This window comes from Desmodus rotundus, chromosome 1 (genome assembly GCF_022682495.2).
Source record: "Desmodus rotundus isolate HL8 chromosome 1, HLdesRot8A.1, whole genome shotgun sequence".
NCBI classification, from domain to species: Eukaryota; Metazoa; Chordata; class Mammalia; order Chiroptera; family Phyllostomidae; genus Desmodus; species Desmodus rotundus.
The window spans coordinates 103519267-103534986 of record NC_071387.1 but is presented as its reverse complement, the minus strand read 5'-3'; the positions used below and the strand labels follow the sequence as shown (position 1 = coordinate 103534986).

At 40.2% G+C, this 15720-nt stretch overlaps 1 protein-coding gene across 1 annotated transcript in view; it reads right to left on the bottom strand.

Moving 5' to 3' along the window:
* The window catches only part of RBFOX1 (RNA binding fox-1 homolog 1), a 2121844-nt gene that overhangs the window by 589438 nt on the left and 1516686 nt on the right, over positions 1 to 15720 (bottom strand). The gene's annotated exons all lie outside the window — the stretch shown is intronic.

Here is a 15720-nt window from a genome sequence, read left to right as displayed (position 1 = left end):
TGATCCAGAAACACAATTAGGATGAGCCAGTCTTGAAGGGGGGAAGAGAACAGAGGTCCCAGAGAGAGTGTAGAAGGAGAAATCTGCTCAGGGTGAAGGCTCCTCCATGGCCTGGAATCCCTCTTGCCCTCTCCAACAGGCGCAGGCATTCTTTCCTGAGGGCCCCGCGGGCATAGTCACTGGACGTCACAGTGTCTTCTCTGATGTTAAGGGCCAATAGTGTCACCTCTATGCCTTGGCAAATGAATTACAGTTTACAGTCCATTTCTAATCAGGTGATAATAAGTCCCCAGAGGACTGTGATGGGGAGAATTCTGAGGTCAATGCATATGTCACAGATATCTGATCAATCAGTGATATCTGCCATAAGCTCAAGAAGGAGAGACTAGTGATACACAGGCCATGCTTCGCTTATCCTTGTCCTAACAAAAACACGCTTCTAAAAATCAAAAGTACTTCTTTAGGGTGACCATACAATTTATTGTACAAACAGGAAAACTTACATGAGCTAAAGGAGAGGGGGGTGTTAATGATGATGCCAGGGACAGTGTATGTGAAGTTGGAATGACACAGTAAGCTGGGCATAGAGTCATTCTACCTTCAACTCTAACAGCCAGGCTGAAACAAAATTCAGGTCCGCATTCACAATTTAGTCTGTACATTCCTGTGCATTTCCTTAACCAATGAAGCAACCTCTGACTCCCAGCATCTGACAGTATATTGCAAGCTTTTGAAACTTTCACTAAAGGATAAGAAGGTTTTGGAACTGACTTTTGATGTATATTTTATGTATTTTGGATTGAAAGTTTCTTTTTTACTTTCCCTCAAACAAAAACAAAAACAAGACCTTCATTTAGGATATGCCAGAGCCCCAAATCTATAAAACGGTGCTTTGCTCTGTGCCCTGGAACCTAGAAACATCACCTCTAAGAACGGCTCCTAAGAACATAAGCAGAGATCCACACAAATGTTTATTTACATGTCAGTTAACTGCAGCCTTGCTTGGGAAAGAAAACCATCGTGAGTATGACAGTGTGCAACAATGGGAATGTTTACAATAAATGAGAGCACACTGACTGGATGGGGTAACATGCAGCACTGAGAACCATGGTTTTGAAAAATACTCAGAAGGCACTATCTAGCTTTTAAGAAGCTACAGAGGTATGCAGATGTTATGATTCCTATTTTGTTTTAAAAATACAGTGAAACAGATCATAAAGAGAAGGAAGAGAGGTAAGAGAAAAACAACATGACCAGATGTAAATATTCCAAAATATATTTTTTAAATGAGTGCAATTCTGTAAGTATACAACATGCACTGAGGAGTATGCATTTAAAACAGATGACTTTATGATATGCTACTTATATCTCTGTAAACTGTTAAAAAGTAAAACAGGGCAAATCCATACAGATAAGCAGTTGCCATGGGATTCAGGGGAAGGCAAACTGGATGGTGAAAAAGTTTTCAAACTACATAGTAATGGTTGTACAATATTGTGACGGTATTTAAAACCCCTGAACTGTATAGTTTAAACTAGCTAAAATGCTACATTTTATTTTAGGTGTCTTTTCCCATAATAAAATAAATAAAGTGGGCAATGAGGGTCCAATTCTGGGTTATATGGAATAAACACGTCTCACCCTGTCTCTCCCGCTCAGTGCAACTATAAATTCTGGCTAGGCTGCAGGGAGCAGCTAACTGGGGTCTGTGAAGAGCCAACAGTAGCAGGTGGACTGAGGAAGGAGACCAGAATGCAAAGAAGGACCCACCAAACAAGGTGAGTTCTTCCCTCATCCCCTCCTCAGAATCACCTGGCATGGATTTGAGGCAGCCTGGAGCTCAGCATTGGGTACCCACATACAGAGAGACACCCAATACTCTGTAGGAATCTTCTTCTATAGTCTGAGAAGGTGGGCAAAGCCGCACTGATTTCTCTCTCTCCTCTTGCCACCTGGCCCCTAATGCAGGCCCAGTCACAGAAGCACATGAGCAGGACAAAGAAGCCCCAGCTTTCTGGCTTTCAGACAGAAAAGTAGCATCTTGGGAAACCACACATGTTTTGAGAATCCTAAAGAGGGAAGAGTTTGGAAAACTCTTGTAGTTTTCCCATGTAGTACTTCTATAAACTCCACACTCACTCCTGAGCCACATGTGGACCTAAACAGGGACCACAGACTGTGAAACTAAAAGGGGTAAACTACTGCCAAGAGCCCCAACTGGCCACGGGGATGCACACACAGGACACACCCAACTGTCACTGCGAAGGTTTGACAGCAGAACTGATATTGGAAACAAACTCCACAGAAGGATGGTAGGAATGTGCAGCCTGAATTCAACTGGGTTGATTTCCTGATAATACAATTTCCATAGAATTTTAATAAGACCTGGAGTCTCAAAGCATAATCGTCAACATACCGAGGACACAATCACAATTGCTCAGCACAAAAAGAAACAGGAGAGTCTACACTCATACAGGAAAAGACAGTCACGGACATTAACACTGAGATGACCGAGAGGTGGTAGTTATCAAGTAAAGATTTTAAGCAACTTTTATAAAAGTGCTCCAAGAAGCAAGGGAAAAAATACACAATTAAAACAAATGAAAATTTAGACAGTATTGTCAAAGAAATAGAAAATATAAAGAACCCAATGGAGATTTTAGAACAGTAAAAACAATAACCTAAATTTTAAAAAAATTAACTCACTGAATGGGGTCAAATGTAGAATGGAGATAGCAAAGAAAACTCAGTGAACTTGAGTACGTATCAAATAAAAAGCACCTAATGTAAACAATAGAGATAGAAAAGGGAGGAAAGAAAAAAGAAAAAAAATCAGGAACCTATAGAATAATGCCAAAAAATATAACATTCATGTTACTCATTAGAATAAAGATAGTGTTCACTGAAGAAAAAAAATTGAGAAAACAATCACTGAAAATTCCCCATATTTGACAAAAGACATAAACCCACAAAATCAAGAAGCTCAGCAAACTCTGAGGAAGTAAACCCAAAGAAACTCATATTCAGCTATAATCAAACTGTTGAAAACTTAAAACAAATAATAAAAAACAACAAATACACACAAAATGCTTTCTGGAAAAAAGCCAATGACAAATGATATAATACTCATGAGAAAGCAAGCATTCAAGTAACTGTGAATTTCTTATTTAAACAAACAAATGATAACCAATGAGGCCAAAAGAAGGTGGCAAACCTTTTTCTTTTAAGTACTGAGATAAAAGAAGTGTTAACCGAGATATCTATGTCCGATGAAAACATCCTTTAGAAATATTAAGAAACTAAGAAAATTCATTGCCAACAGACCTATTCTGAAAGAATTGCTACAGGAAGTTCTCCAGACAAAGGGAATATAATACCAGTTCCTAACTTGGAACATCAAGACTAAAGAAGAAGAAAGGAAATGATAAACATATGGGTAAATATAAATATAATGCACTAGTTGACTCCTCTGGAGTTCTTTCAAATTTGTGTAATGGTTGAAAGAAAAAAATAATCACAATATTGTCTAAAAATGTTTTCAATATATACATAAGATAAACCAAATGTAAAAAGAGGAAGGTAAGGAACACATATGGAAATAAGGTTTCTACACTCCAGCTGAAATGGTAAAATATCAATTCAATGTAGACTGAGAGAAGTTAAGTACTAGGTATATTGTAATCCCTAGAGTAACCACTTTAAAAAATACATAAAGTGATCTACTCAAAGACAAATGATGTTGAACAATTGGACATTTGTTTGAAGAAAATAAGTGAAACAAATTGCCTTGACCTCAACCTCACACTTTATACAATCATTAACTTAAAATGGTCAATGTATCTAAATGTATAACATAAAACTAAATGAGAGACACAATTAAAGAGTAGGGGAAATACTTTTTTCTTAATGCTTTTCTGTACTTTTCAAATTATCCTTTATGTCATAAAGGGTATTTTTAATTGGAAAATATTTTAATAATTGTGCCTTGTAGAAATGTGTTGTAAAATGATGTTGTAATAGTAATAGCTCTCATTTTCATTATATAAATAAAATAGCTTATCTAATAACAAGATTAATATTTTTAACATCTGTCTTCAAAAATCACAAGGGTTTGTCAGGCTCACAGAAGCACAATGGTAACATTTAAAGAAACAAGTAAACTACTGACCTAAACCATGTGAAGTGAAGGAGTATTATAATGTTCCTATTACAAAGTATTCAAGTGCAAAATTCAACAGTAGCCATGGAATTAACTGGGTTGTCCTTCAAATAAAGCTGATTAAGGAAAATGAGATTTGGAGATAAAAAAGACATTTGAGTAATCTCTGTAGTGGACATTTTGGGGTTTGGTTGGTTTGTTTGGAGTTTTGTGAGTGTTTTTTTCCCTTTATTTATGTATTTTTTATTGAATTTGTTGTGGTGACTGGTTAATAAAGTTATATAGGCTTCAGATGTACACTTCTGTAATACATCATCTGTATATTACATTGTTTGTTCACCGCCCTACACAGAATTTCATATTATTTTCCTATATTCTGGCAATACTATCTCTCTTCTTTTGGGCCATGTTCCTGTCCAATCCCATAAATTCTTTGTGAATTGCGTATCATCACCACTACACTCTTTTGCTACCTAATAACATGGACAGAATAACATTACCTCAGAAATACACCCATCTGAGTACGGTGGCCAGTGACCTTGTCTTCTTCACCTAGTGACCCAGTGCAGATGGCCAGTTATGCAACATGGCCGAGTCCCATCATGGGTTTACCTCTGTGTTCCAAATTTGCTCACCACACAGCACTCTGTGCAAGGTGCAATAATGCTCTGAAGAGTGACGAAGTCATTGCTAGGCCTAATGAGACTCTTTAAAATATTTCCCCATGACCAGCGTGGGAGAGGCTCAGAGAGAAAAAGGCACCTGTACCTCCTTATCATTTGCTAGGAAGAAAGATCCTGCACACTCTTTAAAAGCTAAAAGCTTGAAACACACCTTATATGTACACTTTTCTAAATGCCATTCCATTTGGAACTAACATGAGATATATTTTTTCTCTCATGGCAGTGATGCTCAAACCAGTATTTTTATACCCTAAATGAAAAAAGGGAAAGCGAGAGGTCTGGTCTGCTCCTTTAAGATGCTTCCAGAGAATCAAATACCACTCTCGATAGGGCTGCCAAGTAAGCACTTCTGAAAGGTTAGGAACTGAAGCAGTAAACTTCAGCATGCAACCCTTTGCTCTCCTGGCTGAACAGGATGTTCAACAGTGGGGATTCATCTCCCCCCATGCCCTAACTTCATCTAGCCAGCAGGGCCGAAGAATCTTTCTCAGACTCAGCCTTTTTCATCTTCTGACTTTGAGCTCTCTCTTATCAGCCCTTCCTTTTTACCGGTCTGACTTTCCCTCCCATACATCACACTAGATCTGCAAGGGAAAGGACGGAATATTAGTCAGCTTTTTTTTCTACAGACCAGCACAATATGTGGAGTCCATTTCTTTGTCCATCATTCACTTTTTCCTGTGTTCAATAATATATACGTGTGTGTGTGTGTGTGTGTGTGTATCAGGCACCTTCTGGATGTCAGACACTGTTTTACACACCGAGAATACAATAGTAAAGAAGACTGCTGGAGCTCATTGTCTAAGTGGAGCAAACAATGAGTAAGTTGACAATTACAATACAGTGAACATTTGCCACAATGAAAATATAAGCTGTGCTAACAGCACATAAGAGAGACAGCAACCTTATTTTAGAGAGTTGAAAAAGGTGTTAATGTTTTATGTTTGTTTTGACTTTTAGAAAATGTGTCCAGAGCAAGAATGAAAAAAATCTTTCAAGAAGAGAGGGGAATGTGTGAAAATTCCAGTGAAGGTGATAGAATTGCCAAGTAATTCAATGTGGCGGGAAAGTCAAGTGCAAGAAGATATTGGTAAGAGATTAACTTGAATCCGTAAAAGGAGGAGTCAAAGGAAACAGGAAGACACATGATAAATGGATGGATAAATATGCATGTTTTCTGGTTTGTAATCACATAATATTAGAAATTCCAGTTTTTAGGGCAGTTGTGAATCATTCAGAAGGAACCACCAAAGACATCTAGTAGCATAAGACTCAATAAATCAAATCAGCTGGTACCTGTATACATTTCTCAAGTTCTGTACTTTCAGAATCATTATTAATTTTTCTGAAATAATATGGCATTCTCCTATAAATCCAAAGTACCTAGAGTGAATGCTACAATTTGCCTTCTCTCTATGTATTTCAGGATTACATACAGTCGACATGTATAATCTGAGATCACACGTTGTGACTAGAACTGTGCTGATGGAAGGGGGTGTGAATATAAATCATACATAGTGAATTTCCTAAAAAATCTCAAAGAGAGGAAGAGAGATGAACAAAACACAGATTATAATGCTGGGTCCTAAGTGTGATAAAAAGAGAAAACACAGGATACCCCAGGGACTCGAAGGAAAGGTACTAACCCATCCTGCCGTGTGGGGCAAATAGAGGAGGGAGGTGTCAGCCAGGCGCTTCAGGAGATAGAACTCTTGGTCTGAGCCTTTCTAGGGGATAATGTACTCAGGGATTTGGGAGGGTGAAACTGCAAACAGCACAAAGGTAAGGAAAAGTAAAGGAGGACACTGCATTGTGGATGGAGGATGGGCAGTTAGGCTAAGTGCATTCATATTGCAATACTTTCATGGCTTGTTCAGTTTTAACTATGCTGACAGAATATTAATTATTTTTAAGCAAAATAAATTTCACATTAATAGTAGTTAAAATGTATCCATTGTTTATAATATGCCAGAAAGTATGATACACACTTTTTAGGATATATATATATGTATATATATGTGTGTGTATATATATATATATATATATGTATATATATATGTAGGATATATATAGGATATGTATATATATTTATATATCCTAAATGTTCAGGATATATATGTGTGTGTGTGTGTATATATATATAATGTTTATATATATATTTAAACATTTATATATATACCTATATATAAAAATATATATATTTCCTTTTTGGACTGTTCATTGTTAATATATAAAAACAACTGGTTTTTATGTGTTAATTTTGTATCCTGTAACTTTGCTGAATTAATTCATTAGTTCTGATAATTGTTTTGTGGAATCTTTGGGATTTCCTGCAGTTAATCCTCACCACTTCATGAATACCCTTAGTTCCATTTTATAGATGGTGAAACTGAGGCACAGAGGGATTTTTTTTTTTTGCATGACTTCCTAAAGTCACAAAGCTGGGAAGTGTTGATGAAGAAATTACCATCGGGATGGCTTGACTCAAGTCCCTCTCTGAACCACTGTAGACACAGACACCCACACCTTTACCCCATCCCCAGGCTGTGCCTCATTTGTCCTTAGTAGGTGCTCTTTGTATTGTTTATTTTTATGTTTTACACTTGTTCTGATTGTTTCCCCCTTTGGCCCCCTCTGCCCAGCCGGCTGCCCACTTCCATAGTCAATACCCACCCCATTGTCCATGTCCATGGGTCCTTCATACACATTTCTTGATAAATCCCTTCACCTTCTTTCAACCAGTCCCTTCCTCCTCCCTTCCCTCTTACCATGGTCAGCCTGTTCTGTGATTCTATGACTCTGGTTCTATTTTGCTGATTAGTTTATTTTGTTTATTACATTCCTCTTATAAGTGAGGTCATATGGTATTTGTCTTTCACCAACTGGCTTATTTCACTTAGTATGATAGTTTCCAGTTCCATCCATGCCATTGCAAGATGTAAGAATTCTTTCTTCCTTTCTGCTGCATAGTATTCTACTGTGTAAATGTACCACAGCTTTTTAATCCACTCATGTACTGATATGCACTTAGGCTATTTCCAACTCTTGGCTATTATAAATAGGGCTGCTATGAGCATAGGGGAGCATAAGTTTCTTCGAATTGGTGTTTCTGGATCCTTAGATTATATTCCCAGCAGTGCAATTGCTGGATCAAAAGGCAGTTCCGTTTTCAATTTTGTAAGGAAATTCCATACTGTTATGCACAGTGGCTGCACCAGTCTGCATTCCCACCAAATTGCATTGGGTTCCCTTTTCCCCACATCCTCTCCAACACCTGCTATTTGTTGATTTATTAATGATGGCCACTCTGACAGGTGTGTTGCTGCTCTGCCTAATAAAATGCTGTTTGCATGTTTGTGGTTCTCTCCAACAAAACATGAAATGACTGTGTTGTCTGGCTTCATATGAGTAAGTGCATAGATCTGCACAATTTTCTTGCTGTAGTTTTGAGTGGGTTTAGACTGGGTTTAAATTGGGATGCTTTCCACCAATTAGATTTCTCTGATAACAACACATTAGGTCCTTTTGCAGGTGGAGTTTTCTCCCCAGTGGAGACTGGAGGCTCAGGAATTAGACTGCCTGCCTGAGCCCAATCCTGGCACATCATTTTTTAACATCAGCCACATTATAAAATCTCTCTGCTCACATCTGTATGAGGGGAATGGCATGGTGCCTATTGCTCTTCCAATTTTGTTGTGAGCACAAAATAAGACAATCTCTTATGTACTAAGCAAACACAGTACATGGCTCATTTAAATAACTCAGTGAATCCTAGAAAGTGCTACTACAATTAATGTGAGAGTCAGGGTGGGGCCTTCAGATGGGGCCCTCGGCCCAGCTGCCCGAGGGCACCACCCATTGCAGGGCGGTTCGTAGCTGTCACCACACGGAAGGTGCATTTCTTTTGTTCAACGGCTCCTCTGCTAGGAGGCGGTTTAAAAGGATGCAGGAGGGAGTAGGGGAGGAAGGCAGTGCTTCCCAAAGCATAGACCTGGAACTTGGGGGAATACCAATGTCCATCAGAAATACAATGGTTTGGAAAATTGTGATTCATCTATACAGGGGTGGGCAATTGTTTTCTATAAGGCCCAAAAAGTAAATATTTTTGGCTTTGGGAGCCATAAAGTCTCTCTGCTACAACTACTCAACCCACTGTAGCAAGAAAGCAACCAGAAACAATGTGCATACAAAATGGCTATGTTTCAATAAAACTTCATTTATGATAGTCAGTGGGCTGGGTCTGACCTCTGGCCAGAGCTTGCCAGTCCTTGATCTATACTATGGAAAACCATACATTCATTAGAAGTATACTATGGAAGGGTATCCATAATGGAATGAATAAAATAGAGCACAGTGTACCAATTTTTAAAACACAACCTAATTTTGGTTTTAAAAACTATACATATACACAAAAAATATCCATTTACACATAGAAAACATTTGGTATGATAAATGCCAAACTTCAAACAAAAGCACAAAAATTATGTCCTGGAAATGAGAATGATACAGGGAAGTAGTAGTGAGGCTGGTTTGTCATGTTTATTGTTGGGTTCTGTTATATTATTTCAACTTCTTGCAATGAACATGACCTGCTTTTCTAAATTCAAATGAACAACAGCCATAATAATATAACCTTAAAAGTTTAGTTATAAGTTAATTCTAATGATTAAATGAGAAATTGTATGTAGGACATCAAACTCAGGTCCAGCCTGGCATATAGTAGGTGCTCAATTAATGGCAGTTATCAATAACTGCCCCAAGCACCAAAAGGGTTAACCCAGAGTGGTTGTCTTGGGAAAAATTCAACTCCAGTTTTCAGGGGTGTTGTGTATTTTACTGTGGATTCTCTCTAGTAGAGAAAACTAAAATAAAGAGAAAGGTTGATCTGCCCATCCTATTTCTGGTTATATGAAATGTTTATTAGAGATCTGAGTTTATGAAGACCCAAAATCCTTGAACATAATGCAATGCATCACATGCATGTAACAAAGCCCATTGATTTTGCAAATGTATCCTACAGTGAGGTATGTCCTCTGATTCCAAGAGAATAACATCCTTTGTGTCAGATAAGCAAATACAGATCTCATCACTTGTGGCTGTTGTTTCTATTTGATATAAGGGAGGAAAAAATGTGTGTGAAAACAGCAAGTGCTTAGAATTCAAGACAGGAAGTAGGGAATAATCAACGGAAAAAATGAAAACAAAAAAGTCACAACAATGAATCAAGTGAACAATGATTAATTAACTTGATTCTGGCTCATGTTGTATAAATGAAGAAAATACATTTGCGAGAACAACTTGGGGGAATCCACTCACCTCTCCCCTGACATTTTTATTTTAACCTAGGGGAGAACCGGAATCTGCTGCTAACTCTTGTGTGATTTTGTGAAGGTGCCAGCTTTGGAGGGGAGTCTTGGGAGCAGGGTGGGGGGTAGGGGGCAGGGAGAAAGAACTTAGCAAGGCTAAATACTAATTGGAAAAAAGGGGGTTGTTGTTATATGTAAACATGAGCAGATAAACCCAAAGACAGAAAGCTCTAACATGTAATTGATGGCTATTAGTGCTTCAGGATAATTTATGAAGCACGTCCTGAAATCTCAAAATACTTAGTATTTTTAGCTCTTGAATGATCTGTGGTATGTTATATGCTGGGCACTACACAGTACTTAGTGAGCACTTCTTCTCCCACTGTTACTTGTAAAACTGCACCATTCGATGATGTTGGTACTTGCAACAAGAGAGTCACTGTTCCAGATGTAAGTCCCTGGGGAGACTCAAGTGTTGCTTATCTGATTAAAGAGATGTCAGGGGTCAGAATACCTGCAGAACTGGACTGAGCCTCAAATAACAAGTTTTAAAGAGCTGTTTTCTTTAGAGGGAATGTTTTTTGCACATGATCTTACATGCACCCACCTTTTAAATACCCTATTAGTGACAGAACAGGTCCCTCAGGTCTGGGACAAAGCTGTACGGGCAGATACATTAGACAGACAAACACCAAGCAAGAGGTGGCAGCCACTCGCAGCACCTGGCCAGGATTCCCGGCAGCCCCCTGCCTCCATCTGCTTCCTGCAAGGATGCAGTCTCCGGGAGTTGTTCGTTTCAGGCTTGATGCTGGTCTCGAGGAGAAAGGGCAGCCCCCAGCCATGAAGAGCCAGGCTGGTCTGACACATGTACAGACCTTTACAGGTGAAAACACAACATGTCTTCGCACCTGATAACTTGCAAGGTGGGGGAACCATATTGCCTACCATTTATTCTAATAATAAACCATCTCCCAGGTACACTTTTATTCTCTAGATTTAATAAGGTATTTTGTGAACCGAGGTAGAGGAGGGAGAGAGGAAACAGTTGTGGTTATTATGAAGATGATTTCCATTTGTTTCAGATGCAAAAGTAATTACTATTCCTTTCCTTCATAATCAAGAGTTATCATTGCTCCCCCAAGCCCACCCAAACCCCTTGCTCAGTCCAAGAAAATTCAAACAACACTCACCAAACTGTCCTGAGGAAGTAAATGACATGGCATGCCTCCCCGAACCAGTCTCCCGGGGCCATCATTACCCTAGAGTTAGAGAGCTCTGATTCTGTATCATGGGGATCTCAACTCAGATAGATTTTCCCATCATTCCCTTCTCCACATTCAGAGGTGGGAAAGAGTGGGGAGTGCCAGGTGGGTGATTTACATACCACTTGCCTGTATCTGCTTACATGTTCTCAAGATATTCCAAGTTAAGATGTTTTAACTGGGCCTTTTCTTTTTTTTCTGCTTAGATATTGTAAAGTTCTAATGATAATTTTATCAGAACTTGATCATTTTATAATCTGCATCCATATTAAATAGCTTCAGCAGAGACGCACAGGCCAAGGCTTTATCTGGGCAATCATCCTGATCATGTTAATTGCAAGACATTGGGGAGGCATATTAAACACAGTGGTTAGGGGACAAACTCTAAAAGCCAGACATTTAGGGTTCAAATCTCAACTCTGCTGCTTATTAGCTTAGGGACCTTGCACAAATTCCTAACCTGGGCCTGCCTATATGCTCTGAAGTCTCATCACAAGGTTTGAATGGCTTAATATTTGCCAAGCAATTAGAAGAGAACCTGGCATACAGAAAGCGCTATATAAGTGCCTTTTCAATGCAAGGAAGTACATTTAATCCAAAGTCTCTTTGCTGTTGTCTGTTCCTTTTATAATTTGACAATGGGATGGGCCTGCCCAGTTGTGCGCTCAGACGTTGGGTAGAAAACACCATTGTGGGAGAAAACCGAGGTTTTGAAAGATGGTTGATGCTTCTGAAAGTTTTGTGCTGTTGCGTTAAAAGTTCACATCCACAGACCACAGAGTACGCCAACAGAGGTGAATCAAGTAGCAAGCACTACGCTGTCATGAATAATAGTGAGGTGAACTAAGTCCCTTGGACCAACCTTCCTAACAAGGAAATAGGGACATAAGTGACTTCCCAGGGGAAGGCAGCCCAGGTGAGCGTCCCCAGGCTGGCTCTCTAAGCTTTGCTGCCTTCTGCATCTAAAAAATCTTTACATAGCTGTACGAGGGCTTTTCCACTCCCGATTTCTGTGACTTTACAAAATGTCATCATTTAAGGAATGGAACAAGCCTGTAGCTGGAGAAGCTTGAGGAGTATTCATTTTCTAATTTTCCAGTTCAGTTGTCTGACAGGGTTGCCTGGGTGGCGGTTGTTATTGTTGCTGTGCGTCATGTGCATGCACGCCCATGCGCTCGCTCTTCCTGGAAAGCTTAATGGAAGGAGTGCTGGAAGACATATGCTTCATGAGAAATGAGCTCTTAAAGCCCTAAACTTAAAGAATCCTTCCTGGAAGAGCTGGGTTCACAAAAGTTCTCAACCAATGAGGAGGCATGCATGTAAATTGCAGGCAATTTAAAAGGAAAATCTAGGTCATCTGGCTGTTTGCTTTGTCATCATCAGTATTAATTAGACACTGGAAGTAATGACTGAGCTCAGAGAGCTCTTCAGATTTAAAATAATAATAATAATAAACCAACAGAGGAGAGCTTTACCTTCGGAAAGAAAATATTTTCACAAGCAGCGTTCTCAAAGAACCTGAGTGGGAAAACCTTGCAATTAAATTCTGCAAATGTGCTCTGAAATAATCCCAGGGGAAGTCTTATCTGTACTTAATATTCAAATAAATATTCTTTTCGTGTGCAGTGCATTCAATAGGGTGCATTTTACTTCATTTAAGTGTATAACGTAATCAGCATCGTGAGGGATAATCACTAGGAGTGGCAGAACCCTTTAACGAGGATAAGTGGGCCAGCTCCGCAATTGAATGGGCAATAGTGGGAAAGAAAAAAAAAGGAAAGTGCAGAATGCCAAGTACAGCTTTCCTCAGGAGTGTCCTGTAGGACCTTGATTCTCAAAGTGAGGCCCACAGACCAACAGCATCAGCATCACCTGGAAGCTCATTAGAAATCAGCAGTGAGAACCCTACCCCAGACCAAGCATATTGGAATCTGGGTTCTCTAGGACCCCAGTGATTCCCATGAACATTAAATCTAGAGAAGTACCTACGTCAGGCATCCTCACTGGGATTTAGAAGCATCTCTGCTCTGTCATACCCCAATAAGGAGGTCCCACTAACAGCATCTCCTGTGTCTTTGCATGTGGCCAAGGCTGCCGGGGGATCTCTCCAAATGTTTCATGGAAATGAAGGCCACAGGGCTCTTCAGGCAGCCTCATCCATTCCTCCCTGCTTCCTTCCATTTTTTTTGATGTGCCCTAGAGGTGGTCATAGTCTTAAGGTCCTGGGACCCATCAGGAATGAGGAGGAGGGGAAGAGGAGTCCAGCATCTCTCATACACACCCCCAGACCCCTAGTGATTATTTCCCACCTCAGCCCCTCTCTCCCAGCATCTACTGGTTCCTTCCATGAGTAATCTAGCTTTCTGCCTTCTTTATCCCATATTTACCACCTTATGTGGTAAGTATTCTTGTTATTATCACCCCATTTAATAGATGAGAGAAATGAGGTTTAGAAAGGCTAAATTATACACCCTGAGTTAGAAAAAAGCAGAGCCAGAACTCAAATCCAGACCTACCCAAATCCAGAGCTTCCTCATCCACTTTGCCTCCCCCCACTTCCCTGGCCATCCCATCTTATCTGTGCAATGGAGAGACTTCATTAACAATACTTCCCCAAGCCTGGTCCTATTGGTCAATACTTCCCCAAGCCTGGTCCTAACCTCCTTTCCTCATCTGCTTTTTTTTCTATAATTATGTTAATTCCTTTCATATGGAGCCATTCTGTGTCTTCATGGTAAAGTTGACTCAAAGAAAGTTAAGATTTCATTCCCCATCGTTTTCAGGTTTGCAGAGTAAAGCAAGGGTGAGGGTCATCTTGCTGGAAGTCCCAAGTTCAACAGAGTCACCATGCTATCAGAATATGCTAGTTCCCCTTACAGAGGCTTCTTACCAAGACAGGAGGAGAGGGCAGGTTTTGTTTTCTCACCTTCTGAACACAGGGGCAGTTGCTGTACAGTCTGCACACCGTAGGGGTGCATACTCTCTGACGAACTGAATTCTGGTCATTTCAAATGGTTCCTGTTGATTCACATTATCTTTGAAGCAGGTCTCCCAAGAGCCAAGAAAAGCTTCCTTCCCCAAAGGTAGGGACACACCGTCAGCCACACCAAGGGAGAATTTGCACATCAAAAAAGGTTTGGTGTAGGGTCTGTGCTGTGCACCTGGAGACATCAGAAGCATTTTCAGTAAAAGCAGACCCAAGTATGAGGGGGGTGTCCCTCAGAAAGGGTGAAAGAAACATCTATCATCACCCCCCCAAAAAGGCTGTGAAATTCAAGGATAGTCCAATTTAGCAATGGACAATTTGTGCTTGGGGATTATTAGAGAATAGCATCTCTAATTCCCTCAAGGATTTAGAGAGCTTGGGCAGGAGTAAGTGAGAAATAATGCCCCTCCAGCAGGACTAATAGTTTTAAATAACCTCTAGATGGGTAGATAGTCCTAATCAGGAGCTAGCCAATTTATAATTTGTTCTTGACTCTGAGTTTTAATCTTTCGCTTTTTAAAATAGCATTGATTAAAAAATAGTAAAACTACCCAATTGTAAGTGGCACTAGAGGAGGAGACACTGTGGCCGCCCGAGCGTGCTGGCAGCCTCCAGAGCAGCAAAGTGCATGCAAAGGAGGTTCAGTTTCCTTCCCTGGACTTGAGCAAAGCTGGGACGCCATGGTAACCTCAATAATGAGCGCCTTAAATAATGAGGACGCCTGTCTGGTCAACTTGGCTGAAACCTTCTTAGCAGCCACAGGCAGGGCTGCTGGAAGAGGAAAGCCTCTGTAATTACACTAATGAGGACGAGATGAATTGCAGGTCATCTCCAATGGAATGGTGGGGTTCCATGGGTGTCAGGCAGGCACACAGGGACCACCATGGCCAGACAGGACACAAACTGTGTTCTCTGGGCAGCAGGAAAAACAAGGGATGGTGTTTCAGAGCACAGAAAAGTAGTCTTTAAGTAATCGGAATATCCAGCATTCATTAAGTGCTGCCTTTGTGAGAAGCATTGAACTAAAAGCTTTTCAAGCATTATCTCATCACAATGAATCATCTCCTATGCCTGAAGAGTCTGATATTATTTTTATCCCTAGTTTGTGGCTCTGAGAGGTTAAGCAACCTGCCACAGCTGATATGGCAAGTAATGACAGCAGGGATTTGAGGCCAGGCAGTGAGGCTTCAGGTCCATTTCCTAACCACTGGGTCTTCCTACTTCTCTGCCTGCAAAGTTGTAGCCACGCTCTGGCAGCTCACCAGTCACTTCCTCCCTACCCACTTCCTGTCTGTGGCACCACCCAGGCTACTCCTCTGGGAGA